At 36.3% G+C, this 15777-nt stretch overlaps 1 protein-coding gene across 2 annotated transcripts in view; it reads right to left on the bottom strand.

The window, feature by feature from the left end:
* Nucleotides 1-15157, bottom strand: part of ZNF644 (zinc finger protein 644) — a 32323-nt gene extending 17166 nt beyond the window's left edge. For both annotated transcript variants that reach the window (XM_010290321.1, XM_010290322.1), the window contains exons 1-2: nucleotides 15102-15157; nucleotides 774-879 (exon numbers count right to left, since the gene is read on the bottom strand). The gene's annotated coding sequence lies outside the window, so the exon portion shown is untranslated. The remainder of the gene's footprint in view (nucleotides 1-773; nucleotides 880-15101) is intronic.
* Nucleotides 15158-15777: the final 620 nt, after the last annotated feature.

Below are 15777 nucleotides of genomic sequence, written 5' to 3'. Positions count from 1 at the left end.
TCCTGACGTTACATAGGGGCCTGCAGAAACGTTTACTTTGGTATTAATTGGTATTAAAGGAGAAAACACAACTAAGCTGATTTTGAACATCTAATTACTGATAGAGACATAGCAAAGGATCAAACTCACTGAAGAAATTAAACGTCTTCCCACTCCCTTCTTACAAAGGGCTCTACTTCCTTTAAAATGAATAAATCAGATCTTGCTTATGTTATAAAGCCATTTTAAATAATAACCAAATAAAATAGCATCTTCTCAAAGGTTGAAGAAACCCACAATTAGAAAGAAACATTTAACTAGAATTTACCTACCAGAGGAAATCACCATGTTGAATGCAGAGCACGACAATAAGAGTACCTACTGGTACAGAGAACTAGTACATATTAATTTCCTCTGGGAGGCCTTGTGTACATAAATATATCTTCCTACAAGTGACTTTGATTCATACACAAAATCACCTACCCAATGTTTTGTGAGCACAATGGAGTTGTCTACAGATGAAAATCAGTGTGTAATAAACAGAAGTGTGAAACTTAAATCTACTCTGGTATTTACCTCTTATATGGGTCCTCAGAACACAGTAAGCATAAGGCATTAAAACATCCATCTATGAGCTGGAAACATCTATCTATATTTTACAGAAATCACATATTTTATCCTTAAAGAGTACTATTCGCTTTGATCTTTTGGAGGATTTGATTCCTACCATCACATACTTTGCTTCAGTTACTAATTAACATTTTTAATAGAGCTCAGTTAAAAGGAGTCATTACCTAGATTCTTTGAATTAAGATGTTATAACTCACAACTAATATCCATGGCTCCCTGAAATGGTCCTTCATCGAAATCAAGGAAGACCACGCTTGACATCCTTTCTTCCTAAGGAGACAAAACAACCTGGTTAAAACCTTTCATCCTTATATGTCACACTCTAAAATGAGTCCAGCATTTCTATTAGTTTTTCAATTCAGCCTTATGATATCCACACAATCCAAAGCTAGCTATGACCTCATGGAAATTCTGTTATGTGCTTGTTTTGTTTCAAATTGTCAAAAGGGCAAAACAAACACTTTAACCTCCTTTAAGTTCGTAAAAAAACAAACCCTAAACATAATATGACTTATTTACTACTTTAAAGATAAAAGTAACTATATTTGGAGCAGACATACAATGAAAAAATTGCTATTTAAAAAAAAGTTTCCTTTGCTACTCAATCATTCAACTGGTCAGTTTAGAAATACAGCAACATTCATGTCAGATACATAATAAATGCTTGAAGTGTATGAAATATTTTACTGTATTATTTATCTATAACATGCATTTATGCAAATGTTATAGACAACCCAGTTTCTCATTTTCCCATTTCTTAGATTTTTGCATTTCTTTGCTGTTTTGAGAGGGGTCATTTTCCACCATAATAAAGACTTCCAATAAGATCACATTCAAAGCTATCACCCTAAAATGGTGATAATACACCACCCAGCAGGAGTCTTTACATCATGTACACAAGTTAGAAATGGGCAGCAAACATACACTAAGAATCAGTAATGCAAAAGTCAAGTAAAGAAGTGAAACCTCCACATTTGTTTATGCACAAGAGCTCCAACAATTTTACAGCTGAATAGTGTAAGCTTCATATAGTATCAGGCAGCAGAGTATAAAAACGTTCACAGATAGTTTAGAAGAAATTTACGAAGCCAGTTTTGCCTGAAAGATGTACATTTTCCTCGTTTTATTACTGCAGAGGTAGACAAACGTATGCTCAGTCAATCTGAGAGCCTATATTAGCTTTTCTCAACAGGAAGCAACGTTGCTAACGAAGTGGTAAATTCAGCGTTAATGAGTGGCTTCACTGTTACCACCTCGGAGGTAAAACCTTCCATGTTCCAAGTTCCACCCATCTGTTCTGGTGTGAGGGGTTCAGAGGAAGAACAGACGCTTCCCATTTAAAGCAACTTCATCGGTACCCCCTGAACAGCGGGGAGGCAAGCTGAGAATATCATGCCTGCTTGGAGATTGCAACCCTCATTAACAGAACGGCTCCTGAAAACTTTTCACAGGTTTATGTGATGAAGACAAAAACCATGTTGCTCTACATACAAAAGCCATACTGATGCTAAATATTAGTGTTAAAGCTTAAGTTAAAAAGGTGGCTAGGGCACCATATGATCACCTTTAAACTGAGACTCTCTTCAGAGTTATCATGAGCAATATCTAAAACATTACACCGTGCAATCTTGTAAGAGACTCCTTTCCATATTGTATATTTATGGAGATTGTGAACTATTCCATATGGATCTGATTAGAAGTCTTCTATGGTAATACAGCTGTCCCTACAGATTTCAGTCTTTGAATCAAGCCTGAAATGCTTACTGTATCAATAATATTGCTGTTACATTTTAATAACTTTCTGCTAATTACCACATTTTTTCCCCAGCTATCAGGATGGTACAATTCACTATTTTACGTAAAGGACAACAACAACAAAGTTAGCAGTTTTAACAGAATGGTATTAAAGAACACAGAAAATATGAATTTAAATTACAGTAATTTAGAGTCTCGTGATGACCCTAAGCCAAGATGCAATACTTCATTTACATTATCCACTCCATGTGTAGAAATTTATGCAGCAACAACAATCGGTGTAACTAGACACATGCAAGAAAACATTCCACATAATTTTTTTTATGAATCTTTATCATCTAACTCGTACCATTCAGGAAGCGCAACACCCAAACTGAAACACTACCTAATCTGAACACTCTAGGGGAAAAAAAGGAAAAAATCAATCATCATAACAGCTAAGATGTAACCAAGGCTATGCAATATTCTTTGCATATTTCCATCACAGTTTTAAAATTATCTTCTCTATGCCATATCAGACACACACAAATTATCAGTTCTGGCAAAATATATAGTAATTAATCCTTACTTAGCGTATTTGAAAAATTGAACATTGAAATCAACCTTTACATTTGTCGCAAACAGTGCGTGGTATACCCTCTACCAGGGAAAATACTATACAGTTGAGGTAATTTTTATTTAAGCACATAGTGCAATATACCTAGGAGATACGTAAGTGTAAAAATGGCAATGCTTAAAAAGCCTACACAAGCATACACAATCCCAGGCTCATACCTCTAAAATGCACTTTATCCAAAAAGCTAGGCCAAATTCCATTCAATTATTTCAGTTAAGCCTACAATGACTGCAGTGCAGTTAACAGTGTTATTCCTGGTTTACATGATATGCTATTTGCTATATAGGAATTATTTCATATTCAAAAGTAGAAAAAACCCCTATTATTTGGCCAAGTCACATTGCATCCCTATTTAATTAAGTACTTTTAAATCTACGTATTTTTAATACTGTTTTTCTTCATAAAATATCAGTTTTTAAAATTGTAATGAGTTCTGCAGACATGACTGCCTGTGGCCAGATAGCCTAAACATAAAAAAGTGTAAGGTCAGATCTATCTTCAAGCTGACAGATCATCATTTAAATGCCTTAAGCAAACCTTATTGTCTCAAAAATCTTGAACATCAGTATTTTTGCAAACTATCAGCACTTGCTATAACACCCTTACTACACTACACCTTGAGGTTACTACAGAAGAAATGAGGTGATAATTGCATATTAACATAATTATTCAGTAATCCCTCTGAGCAAGCTTCGTAGGTCACTCAGTAATTCAGGTTAGATACAACCTTCCTGTCATCAGATTTATGCTGTCCACTTTCTGTTCATTAATAATTCTTTTTGATAGGAATGTGCTTAATTCCATTGTTCTATGTATATTATTAATTGTATTTATTACCAGTAGGTTTATGACACTTCCAAGTTCTTATTTCATAATGACAACCCTCACTATGTAATAGGGTCACACACCAAATTAAGCATATTGCCTTCATGCAATTCTAGTTCATTAAAACTTACACTCCAGTGCTGACTGTACTACGCTGTTGCCTACTAGTAGCCCTAGTTAGAGATTTGTCAGTTTCTGTTGCAACACTCACTTTTACTTTACAAGGAGTTGCAATGGATTTGAAAGCACACTGTAACCAAGGTGGTAGGGAATTAAAATAAAATAGGGTTAGAAAATAGGTTTGTGAATTTGTAGCAAGTTGTAACTATAAGAACATTATGCACCAGCAATGCTGCTCGAGAACCCACCTAACCCTTCCCATCTTGATTTAATTATCAAGGAGTTAAGTGTAACATTGTGATCATGATATTATGTTTTGTTCTAATAACAAGTAGTCTGAAAGAAGGAACATCTTGGTCAGTTCTACGGTCCGGTGGGTGGATAATTATTCATTCTATAGTCTTGTCTTAAAACAAAGGACTGTGGGGTGAATGATTGCATATTGGACCAACAGCCCTTGAAGATCTATTTAGTGTTGCCAAGTTTAAGTGAACTTTGTAGGAAAGGTAATTCCGGCAGGGAGAGATCGTGACCACCGACTCAGAGACCACCCACTCAAGAAACCCTCCGACTCAAAAGATTAAGGAAGTAAAATCTCAAGAAATTATAGTGAGCATGCGTCATCATTTACATGTGAGGTGAGGAATATTTAATCAATCATTGTATGGACACTTGATGAATATGTATTAATCTTGCCTATAAATGTTTGATTTTTGAACTGATCGAGGAACACCATTTAGGAGGAGCTATCCTCCGTGTTCCCGGCGCTGTGAATAAAGAATGCCTGCCTTTTAACACTACATTGGTGTTACGAGGTTTATTCCCGATTTCGGTGACAACACTGGAGATGAAAAATTAAGATGGAAGAATTTGGTTGAGTTTGTGAGAAGAATTAAGTGCTTTTGTATGTTTTGATAGCAAGTTTCTCATTAAATTCATAAATATAAGCCAATGAGCTAAAAGTACACAGTGACACTTAAGTGGCATAAAAGCTTAGAGGCCATCTCCTAAACGGATTGAATTTACTCTGCCTAGTTAAAGTAACTGAAGGAATATAAAGTCTTTCAGCAGTGCTGCAAAGAAGGCAAAAATACACTTATCCTGTGCTAAGTCACTCCTCGTAAGTTCTTTAAGCAGATTTGTGAATAACCAGGACACTCTTATTCAAATATTCAAGAAATAGGAAAGGTGTTCCAGGTCTGCACTGTTCTCATTTAGATTTTTCTTCAAGACTTCATTATGTAAATAGAAAAAACTAAAAGAACCTATAATTTTATCCTCAAGCATTCCTGTAACAATGCTTTCTCAATGCCAGATTATATTAAAGATGACGGAACCAAAGTCACAGATTTTTAGGCGGCAAACAACAGACCAGAGAGCGCTTAAGTACATCATGGCACAGGACTGAAGAGGCATCTCCTTCCATTTTGCCCCATTACACAGTCTATTACTTTAACTTAATCACAGCAAAAGTCAAGCATGGGGCTTCCATCAAAAGTGAAGTGTTTAAGAACCTTTGGAAAATGAAGGCTTCTGCAGAGTAACAGAGGAACTAGTAGTGTATTAGCATAAACCAGCCACGTCTTGAGAAGAAAAAAAGTTATTTAGAAGATAGCTAGAAAATATTTTTGCCTCTTCCATACAATAATGCATGCAGTTCACACCTCCCAAGTTTTGGGTGTTATCTAGCAATATGAATACCCAAAGTCAATAGAATCACGAGACTCTGATCATTAGAACAATACTTAGTACTCATTTTCCACTTTATCTCTTCTTAAAAAGCTATCCAGATCCACCTAGCCTTCAGATGGAAATTGAACCACAAAGCCGGACAACTAGAGGACAAGTCAGTGACTCATCCTGCCTTCCTCCAGCTCCTACCTGTTTGCAAATTAACTTGTTGCAAACAGCAGAGGCACTATTTGTAGACTGCCTTACTTAGCTTTGAAACCTATGAATTCACCTGAACATTTCTGGATCTTTTTTTAAACTTCTGTAGTGAAAAGACAGCTTGTTTAATATGCACACCACTATGAATACTGCCCTCCCACACCTATTTTACATACAAGTACATGGTTATTAATATAACTACAGTCTGAGGAGTTCCACTGAAAACTAGTTATCTTCAATTCAGATCCGTAGCTGTTCACATGAACAAACACACACACTGGAACTCTCATAGCTAATCAGACTCCCGTATTAAAAACAATATTTAAAGCAGCAAGAAAAATTACTGATACAGCACTTAGAAGGTATATGCCTAAATAAAGAAATACAAAATTATTGCCACTCACAGCATCACTTTTTGTTATACTATTGAAAGTTGTCGTATCTCTGTGGAAAAAATTGACCAAAGAGAAACTCTGAATTACAGAGGAGTTATCACACAAAAGCAGCCTGTCTTCTCAGTACGATTATACTCAGGAACAAATGTGAAGCACACTTTTTTAGAAAGCTTATTTACCTGAAACTTTGTTTCTAATGAAACAAGTTATTCAAAAGCTGTGTGCCAGGTAGTAAGAAAAACAAAAGTTTCCTTAAAAATGTAAACATTTAAGAAACTTGATTTCTGGTTTAAAATGTTTAAAAGCTTTATTTTAACATCTCACATGTGAAAGAAAACAGTGCACAACTGAAGAACGACCATCTTACAATTCAGAAATCATAGATAAGAATACCGTTACTGCCACCAACCATTCTCTATTTTATTCCTTGAATATTGATTTGCTTGGGGAAAAAAAAAAACAGTTTGTCACAATAGGGTGCATCATGCTAAAATTCAATACTGAAATCAATAAAATAAATGACAATACAATTTAAGTGTCACAAGAATCAGATGTATGACTTTAAAAAAATACTCTTCTAGTTGTAAATGCTAATGCAGCAGTTTAAGATGGTTTCATTGCTAGAGTATTATTTCACTAGCCAGTATGAAAAAACAACTTTGAATCTGGTAACTTAGGAACAGTCACACATTGTCTGGCAACTCCACAGGCTTCCACAAGTCCCCCCAGCACTTCACAACCCTGTTCATAGTAGACTGCCAAGTACTTAAATCTCCATGTTCCTGCAGCTCTTTGTCTAGTTTGGGTTTTTAGTAGCATGAGCTAGTTTGAATTGTACTGCCATTGGTTTCTACTGAAGATGAGAACTAGAACAAAATATTGAATTTTCCTAAATGCAGACATACACGGTAATGACTAGCAGCATTCCAGTAAGAGACATGGACGTCTGAAAAAAACAGACTTAATGCTCTGTGATAATACACACTATTTCTCTCCAAAACTGTTCCCTTACATACTTTTACATGCATAGATAAAATTCTTTTCCTTTGTGTCCATCTCACATGCTCACACCTTTCTTCTCTCTAAAGAGACTAAATGTTTGAGAAAACACTTTTCATCTCTTTCATCATCATTACCTGTGTTTTTCAGTCAAATGTATTCTTAAGCCTCAAGTATGGTACAAAAAATTACTTTTATCTAGACACAATACAATGAATAGTTTATTAACCACCAGCATTACAAAACAAGAAAAGTTTTTCCTCATTACAGTATATAAATAAAAGCCCTGCTCCCATCCTTTTTCTGAGTCAGTATTTTTATCAAGCTGCCAAAAAAATTAAAGGTTGTGATCAGCGGTACAAAGTGCAGTTGGTGGCCAGTAACTAGCACTGTATCCTGGGGTCAATACTGGGTCCAACACTGTTCAACATCTTCATTAATGACCTGGATGATGGGGCAGAAGGTACCCTCAGCAAGTTTGCAGATGATACAAGACTGAGTGGAGTAGCTGTACACCAGCAGGTTGTGCTGCCATTCAGATGGACCTCAACAGGCTGGAGAAATGGCATGACCTCATGAAGTTCAACAAAGGCAAATATCAAGTCCTGCACCATGAATAACCCCATGCACCAGTACATGCTGGAAAGCAGCTTTGCAGAGAAGCACCTGGGGGTCCTGTTGGACAGCAAGCTGAACGTGAGCCAGCAGTGTGTCCTTGTGGCAAAGGAGGACAACAGTATCCTGGTCTGCATTAGGAATGTTGCCAGCACACTGAAGGAGGTGATTTTCCCCTCTACTCAGCACTGGTACGGCTACATCTGAAGTAGCATGTCCAGTTCTGGGCTGTCCAATCCAAGAGAAATATGGAGCTACTGGAGAGTTCATGTCCTGGTTTTGGCTGGGATAGAGTTTATTTTCTTCCTAGTAGCTGGTATAGTGCTGTGTTTTGGATTTAGGATGAGAATAACATTGATAACACACTGATGTTAGTATAAACACTGCTTAGCAGCGACTAAGTCAAGGACTTTTCAGCTTCTCACACTGCCTTACCAGTGAGGAGGCTGGGGTGGGGCACAAGAGGCTGGAAGGGGACACAGCTAGGACAGCTGACCCCAACTGGACAAAGGGATATTCCATACCGTATGATGTCATGCTCAATATACAAACTAGGGGGAAAGCTGGCCGGGTGCCACTGCTCAGGAACTGGCTGGACATTGGTCAGCAGGTGGTGAGCAATTGCATTGTGCATCACTTATTTTGTATGTTCTTTTATCATTTATTATTTTCCCTTCATTTTCTGTCCCATTAACTGTCTTTATCTCAATCCACTAATTTTAGCCCCTCCCCACCCGATTCTCTCCCTCATCTCACAGCAGGGCACAGGGAGGGAGTGAACAGCCATGTGGTATATGGCTGCCTGCCGGCTTAAACCACAACAGTCCAGCAAAGGGCCACTGTAAGATAATTAAGAGACTGGAGCATCTCATATGAGAAAAGGTTGATAGAGTTAGGGCTGTTCAGCCTGAAGAAGAGAAGAAACGAGACGGCTCAGTAAGATCTCATCAACACGTACAAACATCTGAAGGGAGGGTACAAAAAGACAGTCAGACTCTTGCCAGTGGTGTTCAGTGACAGGACAAGAAGCAATGGGTACAAACTAAAATATTTGAGTTTCCATCTAAAAAGAGTTTACCCTGCTTTCATGTGAGAGTGACTGGCACAGGTTGCTCAGAGAGGTTGTGGAGCCTCCATCCTTGGAGACATTCAAAAGCTGTCCAGACATGGTCCTGGGCAAGCTCCTCTAGGTGACCCTGCTTAAAGCAAAGGATTGGACAAGATCTCCACAGGTCCCTTCCAACCTCAATTATTCTGTAATTTTGTTTTAGTACACTTTGCCACACAGTATCCCAATTCTGGCTTATTTTATTCCTCTTTTTAAATGCTCCATGTGTTCAGACTATCTACTTTTTCCTTTCATTTCAAAATATCAGCAATATAGGCATAACAGTATTTTAATTAAAGTTTCCAACTACTAACTTCAGATTTATCATTCTGACAGTTTAAGAAAATTACACAAAAATAATCAGGTATACAGCAAAAGTGCGTTCTCTCTATCCCAAAATATGTAGAACATATTCACAGCAAAACTATGATTTGATGCCCCTCTCCGTTCTCTCTTCCAGTGTTCCTGTTTTCCAGAGTTCTCTCACTAAATAAAATAATATTGTCACTCACTATGTAAACTAGTATTATCACACTCAAATTTATAAACATGGATTTCCCAAGTCCCACCTCATTTTCTACTAGTATTTCCACAATTCAGGACTCTCCACGGGATGAATCCCTCTTCTGTGTCACAATTTACTTACATGCCTTCTTGATATGTCACACCTCAGAGGAGCCTAAGGATGCTGGATTCTCAGTGTTGGCTTTTCAGGCAATACATTAAAAGTATTTCCTCCTCATAGAACCCACTCCCATCAGGAATGCTGTTACAACTCCAGCCACAGTAAGTGAGGCATTTCACAAAAAGCACATGCGTAGGGACGTACCTGCATTCTTCCAGGCTCTAGTCTCACCACTACAGTCCTTTATATTGGGGATATTACTAAAACGAAAGACCTGCTGTCATCGCAGAAGATTTTGGCTTGCAAAGAAGAGAAAGTAGTCTCAACATTGAGCCATGTGCTGTCAAATTACTGTACTATACATTGGAATTATGATTTTTTTTGGCAGCAAAACCAATTTAAGTAAGTCCTGCCTTCCTCCAGTACCCTGTTCCTTCTTTACCATTTTATCAACAATTCCGTTATTCAGTTTAAAAGCCTGCAAGCCACACACTGAAGAATTAGCACAACCAAGAGGCAACAACTACGAGTAAGGGCACAGACCTCTACTAACATGGCTGACAGAAAAATCTGCAGAGGAATCTTTTCCTAAAATTTATACCAATACATAAAAAAGTGAAAATGCAGAGAACATTTCAGAAGGGAAAAAAGCAGCTTTGGCAGTTTTCCACTTAACTGCAAAAGACAACATTATGAGGAACACTACCACAAAGCAAATTTTATGTTCTAAAATTACTTGAAGTACACTACTCAACTGAAGTAAAATGCTAGAATTCTAAAATAATTCAACTGGGGAACATTAAATATGTCTTCTGAGAATAGCATTAACACAAGAAATACTCTTAAATTACACATTAGACATGATAGCTAGATTTTTCCGTAGAGACATACAAATGCAAATCCTTCCAGTAGGTTAAATTGAAAGTATTTTCATTTCTAAAACACATCACTAACTTTTAGAAATTTTAAAACAAATCTACTCCCCTTAACCTATAGTTTTACAGAATCAAAGTCACTTTATATGCTCAGAAACAAGTCCTTTTGAAGCCAGGTACTGCCACCAAGTGGTGGTGAAATTCTGTATGCCAAACTCATTATTCTCTATGTGTAGAACACAGAACTGAACATTTTCCCCTAGCCACCAAATATGAACAATGGTGTACTAACACAAAGACCTTTAAAATGAATCAAAGCAGAAGCTACATAATTTTCATATCCAAATCCCAAACTGACTTTCAATTTAAAACAAAGATTTTTCCTACAATGTGGTCTGTTTGTTCAGATACCTTTTTGTGAGGAGTTGGGCAAAAACCTCTTTCTTCCAATACAAATCCAATATGTATCAATGAACTGACTCTAATAATTAGCTGTTTTCCGTAGCTTTATACAAATCCCTAGTGATTACAACTACATGGCTGCAGAAGTCTTATTTTCACCATAATCCCAGATTTCAGTGAAAGGCAAATTCAGTAACTAAAGAAAAAGACCTCTTAAGGTATAAACATCCAGCTTGTTATTTGGATAAGCTATTCAATGTACTTTTGTTAGTACATAAAGATCACAACCAGACTGGGAAGGATTTTTAGAAGTCAGGTATATTTAACTGTTTTTGCAGGAATATTTCTCAAGCTCATTAAACTCTATTGTTAGTTATCTGCATTAACTAGTCTTGATGTGTCAGTCCTACAGATCGTAGATGAAAACTTGCACGACAACATGATGCTGCATAATGGATTTACAGTATAACTTCCTTAAAGACAACACTAAAAGCAGTTTAACCCAATTTTATTGAGACAGATCTTTGAACATGACACAACTTTCAACTTTGGAAAAATTCTGACCTTATTTCCTATTAAATAAAGTTGTAATTCTTTTCATCCAGCATGACCTGAAACACATCTAGCAATTTCTCATGCTTTTTTGGCTGATAACTATTTGCTGTACATATTTTAATAGTATCATAAATTTTAAGACTGTCTCTCCTGCTAATGTAGAGAGACATCTTTAGAACTTCTAAAGCATGCTACCTTTCCCAATTATAAAAAAACTACCTGAAAGGAAAGCTCTGCTTTTAGTAATTTCATTTAGAACCTTAGTGTGATGAATTAATTAGTGATATTCACTTATTCTTACCAGCAAACTTACCAGCAAACTGGTGGTCATCATCCTCTGTATTTTTTTGTTGATCAAGGATTAAAAAGCTAGTAAGAGTGTACGTAACTGTGCCATTAAGGTAAGGCCAAAAAAAATCATATTGTACTTTTTTAGATTAAGAACACAAAATTCTGTCCATTTGGAGGAAGTTATTGTCCTTACTAATGAACATATGAAATGAGAATTTTTAAAAGACCCAAAGCTATAGAACCCCATACATGACCAGATGAACAGACAAAACTTTTAATTCCAAGTTACAAGAAAAGATAAGGTCACGCCCTTAATAACTGAGTTTTGTTTGGTTTGTGGTTTGTTTTTTGTTTTTTGGTTTTTTTTTGTTTTTTTTTTTTAAAGTCATCACCATAAGTGATTTCATGGCAGAAAACTCTTCATGTTACTTCATGTTACCAGGATAGTATGAACAAGATGAAATTGTATGAGATCCCTTTCTGAGCCAAAGAAACACAAATCCCACATACTCAGATTTATCCTGTGCAGAATTCTGTATATAACCCATCCATTAATTTATTACATCCTCTGCTTTTAGGTAAAGCAATATTAAATACATTCAGGACAGTTTCTGGAAGCAAGTCTCAAATGCTTAAAATCTGACCTCACTCTACACACTGCTACAGGGCAATTCAGCACAGGCATCTACCTTCTGTAACGTTTCCTGTTACACAGAATTGTGATCCATTATACAGTTAACACACTGAGACCAAGATTATTTCTTCCTAACTTTCACACATATTAAAAACAAGACAGGTCCTCCTACAGAGGTCAGAAGATGCAGCCTGGAAGTCAGAAAATCTAAGAACAAACACTGCAGTTACCCCAATAAAGTACATTCACTGTTTGTTAATAATATCTTATACCTGTGTGTTCTTAACTGGCAAAGATTTTTTTTATTTCCGAAAGCCAGGATATCATACCTTTTACATTTGCATTAGAAAAGCAAATGATTTGAAGTTAGAAGAACAAAAACCCCAAATCCTTTACTCAAAGAAAACCTACATGGAAAGCTCACGATCAGGGTAATTAGGAAATGCATTCTGGTCAAGAATACAAGAACAATGTTTGAGAAAATCATTAAATCACATTTTCAGCTATTGCTTTAAATAACATAAGCTTACACAAAAGGACAAGTCTGCGCTGAGTTGTGGGAGTTAAGTTTGTTGTTTAGAAGTCTACGAGATGCTGCAGCCACAACACTCATGAGTGGAGACAGAAGACAGAGGCAGCTGGGAAATGCAGGTTGTTCTTTAAAATTAAGTCTTTCAGTCATCCTTGCTGCCCTTCTCTGAACCTTCTTCAGCTCTGCTATGTTGTTTTTCATTCACAGCACTAGCCTAGTACGCAAGAAGCAATACACATTGCAATGCAATGCAATGCATCTATGGTACACCACAAATTTGTATAACCGGATCTGGTTTTTGTTTTCATTTGGTTTTTGTTTTGCTCCCTGATAATGCATAATATTTTCACTGATTTACTGACTATTCAGTTGTCATTTTCACAGAACTGTCAGGACCTCAAGATCTCCTCCAAGCCATAACAACACTGATCAAACGTCATTACACTGTTTATATATATTCTTTTACACATTCTTCTGTCCTTTTGTTATGTATGCAAGAAAACAGGCTTTCTCCTCAGAGACCAGCTTTTTTCTGTTATACACAGCTAACCACTATTAAGATTAAAGGTCTTCGGAGTTTCATTCAGAAGACTTCATGCTTAAAGAACACAGAGGTGTTTATATATTAGAGTTCTCAACTGATTTTCTGTATTTAAACCAGTAATGAGATAACACATAAATTAAGAAGAGACAGAACATAAACTGTAAGCATTAAGTACTGAAAGCATTAAAAGGCACAGGGAACAATGTAAATCTTATTGTGAATTCAAGTCCCCTCCCTAGCCACCATTCTTGTTTTACACTCATCCTCGGATAAAGAAAAGTACTTCCTTTTGCAGAGTTACATTTATTCCTTTTCTCAAAGCATCACATTCTAGACACCTGCAAAGTCAGGCTAAGGCATTAAACATCTTCTAAGCTATATTAAAAGTATAGCTTACTTTTAATTGTTCATAGTTCAGAAGACAACTCATAATCGAAGTCCTGAATCAGTTACACATTATACAAAGGAACAACACTGAACAGAAGAGTTATTTTAAATTCTCCACAAAGCTTTCTGCTATAATCAGGATTTTAAAGTTGACAGCAGTAGCTCTAAAAAAGTCTTAGCAAAGCAGAAGATACAAAGCAGGTCATGTCTATTTTAAAATGCACATACTACATTTTTAAAGTTTAAGTCTACACATTAATCAGAGATTAGAAATTAAGAACAAGCTCATATGAGCAAACGGGATCTCCCTCTCACTCCTTCAAAATATGAAGTCACCACAAGCAGGTGTATTCTGTTAAGGCATATTAGTCAAACAGCAAGCAGGAAACTTGAGAAGCCAGCTTTTGTTTTTTAGGGAAGCCTATGTACGCAAGTCCATCATGCCCTGTCTCCACAGTAGAGAATTTAACTGAACTGTGTGGCTTTACCTAAAGATGCTCTTGAAAGACTAGGTAAAACAGATTAAAGTGAATAGCTCTTTATTAAATGTTTCACATAATTTAATGGAGAGAAGATTAATTTTATAGTTTCAAGTATTCCTGAAGTAGAACATCAAATAACTTGAACAGAAACAAAATCTGTGCTTAGCTAAATTCTTTTTCAGGGGTGGGAGGGTGGCGTGCCAAAGTTGCAGAAAATTTTTCCTAGACAGACGCTTTGCAATTGCAAATGGACACTTAAATTCTACAGCTCATGAGTACCAGCAGTAAATCTTCATATGCTTTGTCTTTCAAATAGCTCCCAAAAGGGTTCCTCAGGACAGGAAAGGGGAAAAAAAACACAACCCAACAGAATATCATTATTAAAAATGTTAAATGCTATTCTGGTAGCTGGTCAAATCTCTCATACAGTTATTTATTAATAGAATAAGTGCAAGTTCAACATGTTGCTTTGACAATGCAAAGTATACTTTCAGTACTTTGAAACCAGGTGGATAATATGCAGAGGATGAAATTAATTTAAGTACTCATAATTTTGGCTGTCAACAGCTAGCAGAATGCTTTGTTAGCTTTTTTGACTGTAATAGTTTATGGAAGAAAAGTGTAACTATCATAATAATCTTAAATATTAGGGTGTGTGTGAATTTTGTTCCTATTTTGGTATCATAGAAGTAACACTACATCCACAAATTACAGTAATCAAGATACAAGTTTCAATACAATTTTCACTGACCACGCTTCCCGAGTGTTTAGCAGTATATGCTAATGGATCCAAGGAATTGGAAAGAAAAAATAAAACACCACCCCACAAAACTTCTACTCACCTTTGTTTGTTTGATTCGCATTAAGCTGTGAGATCCACTTCCACCTTAAAACAAACCTGCAAAATAAAACAAGAACTTACTGTACGGTTGTCATTGTTTTCTGCTTGTGTTTGACTATCAGACAAGACAGGCAAAGCAGAGAGATCCACAGAGAAATCCACAGCTACTAATGTATTCTATCAGTTTTGTCTCAGGGTAGAAATATGAAAATTCCAGTGGTTTTCTCTCAAATACACATACAATTTTCAAGTAACATACATGTTGGTACTTTAATTAAAAAAATCCACCACGAAATCTTAGCAAATATACACATGCTATTAAACTAAGTGGGCAGAACAGGGGAAAAGATGTTGCATGGCAAGAAAAGCTCTGCTGCATTTTCTGCCAGTGCCTTCAAAGTCAGCTGTATTAAGTTCCCTAAATGCAGAATGGAGCACAGAAAGGAAATGGTTACAAATGAAAGCTTTTTAAAAATCTTTTTAGCAAAAATGATCAACATATCTGAGATTAAGTGTTGGAAGGTTTTAAACCTGGGCCTCACTAATCCCTCTCCTTTCCTAGGACAAAGTTTTGTTTATTATTTTAAGGCTAGCTGGCCCATTTTAAAATCATAACTTACTCTGCCTTCATGAAGGCTGATTAATGTCAGATTAAACATGCTCATTTCAGTTTTGCT

This window comes from Phaethon lepturus, unplaced genomic scaffold (assembly GCF_000687285.1).
Source record: "Phaethon lepturus isolate BGI_N335 unplaced genomic scaffold, ASM68728v1 scaffold5677, whole genome shotgun sequence".
In the NCBI taxonomy this organism is placed as follows: domain Eukaryota; kingdom Metazoa; phylum Chordata; class Aves; order Phaethontiformes; family Phaethontidae; genus Phaethon; species Phaethon lepturus.
The sequence above is the reverse complement of the archived record's forward strand: the minus strand, read 5'-3'. Positions and strand labels throughout refer to the sequence as shown.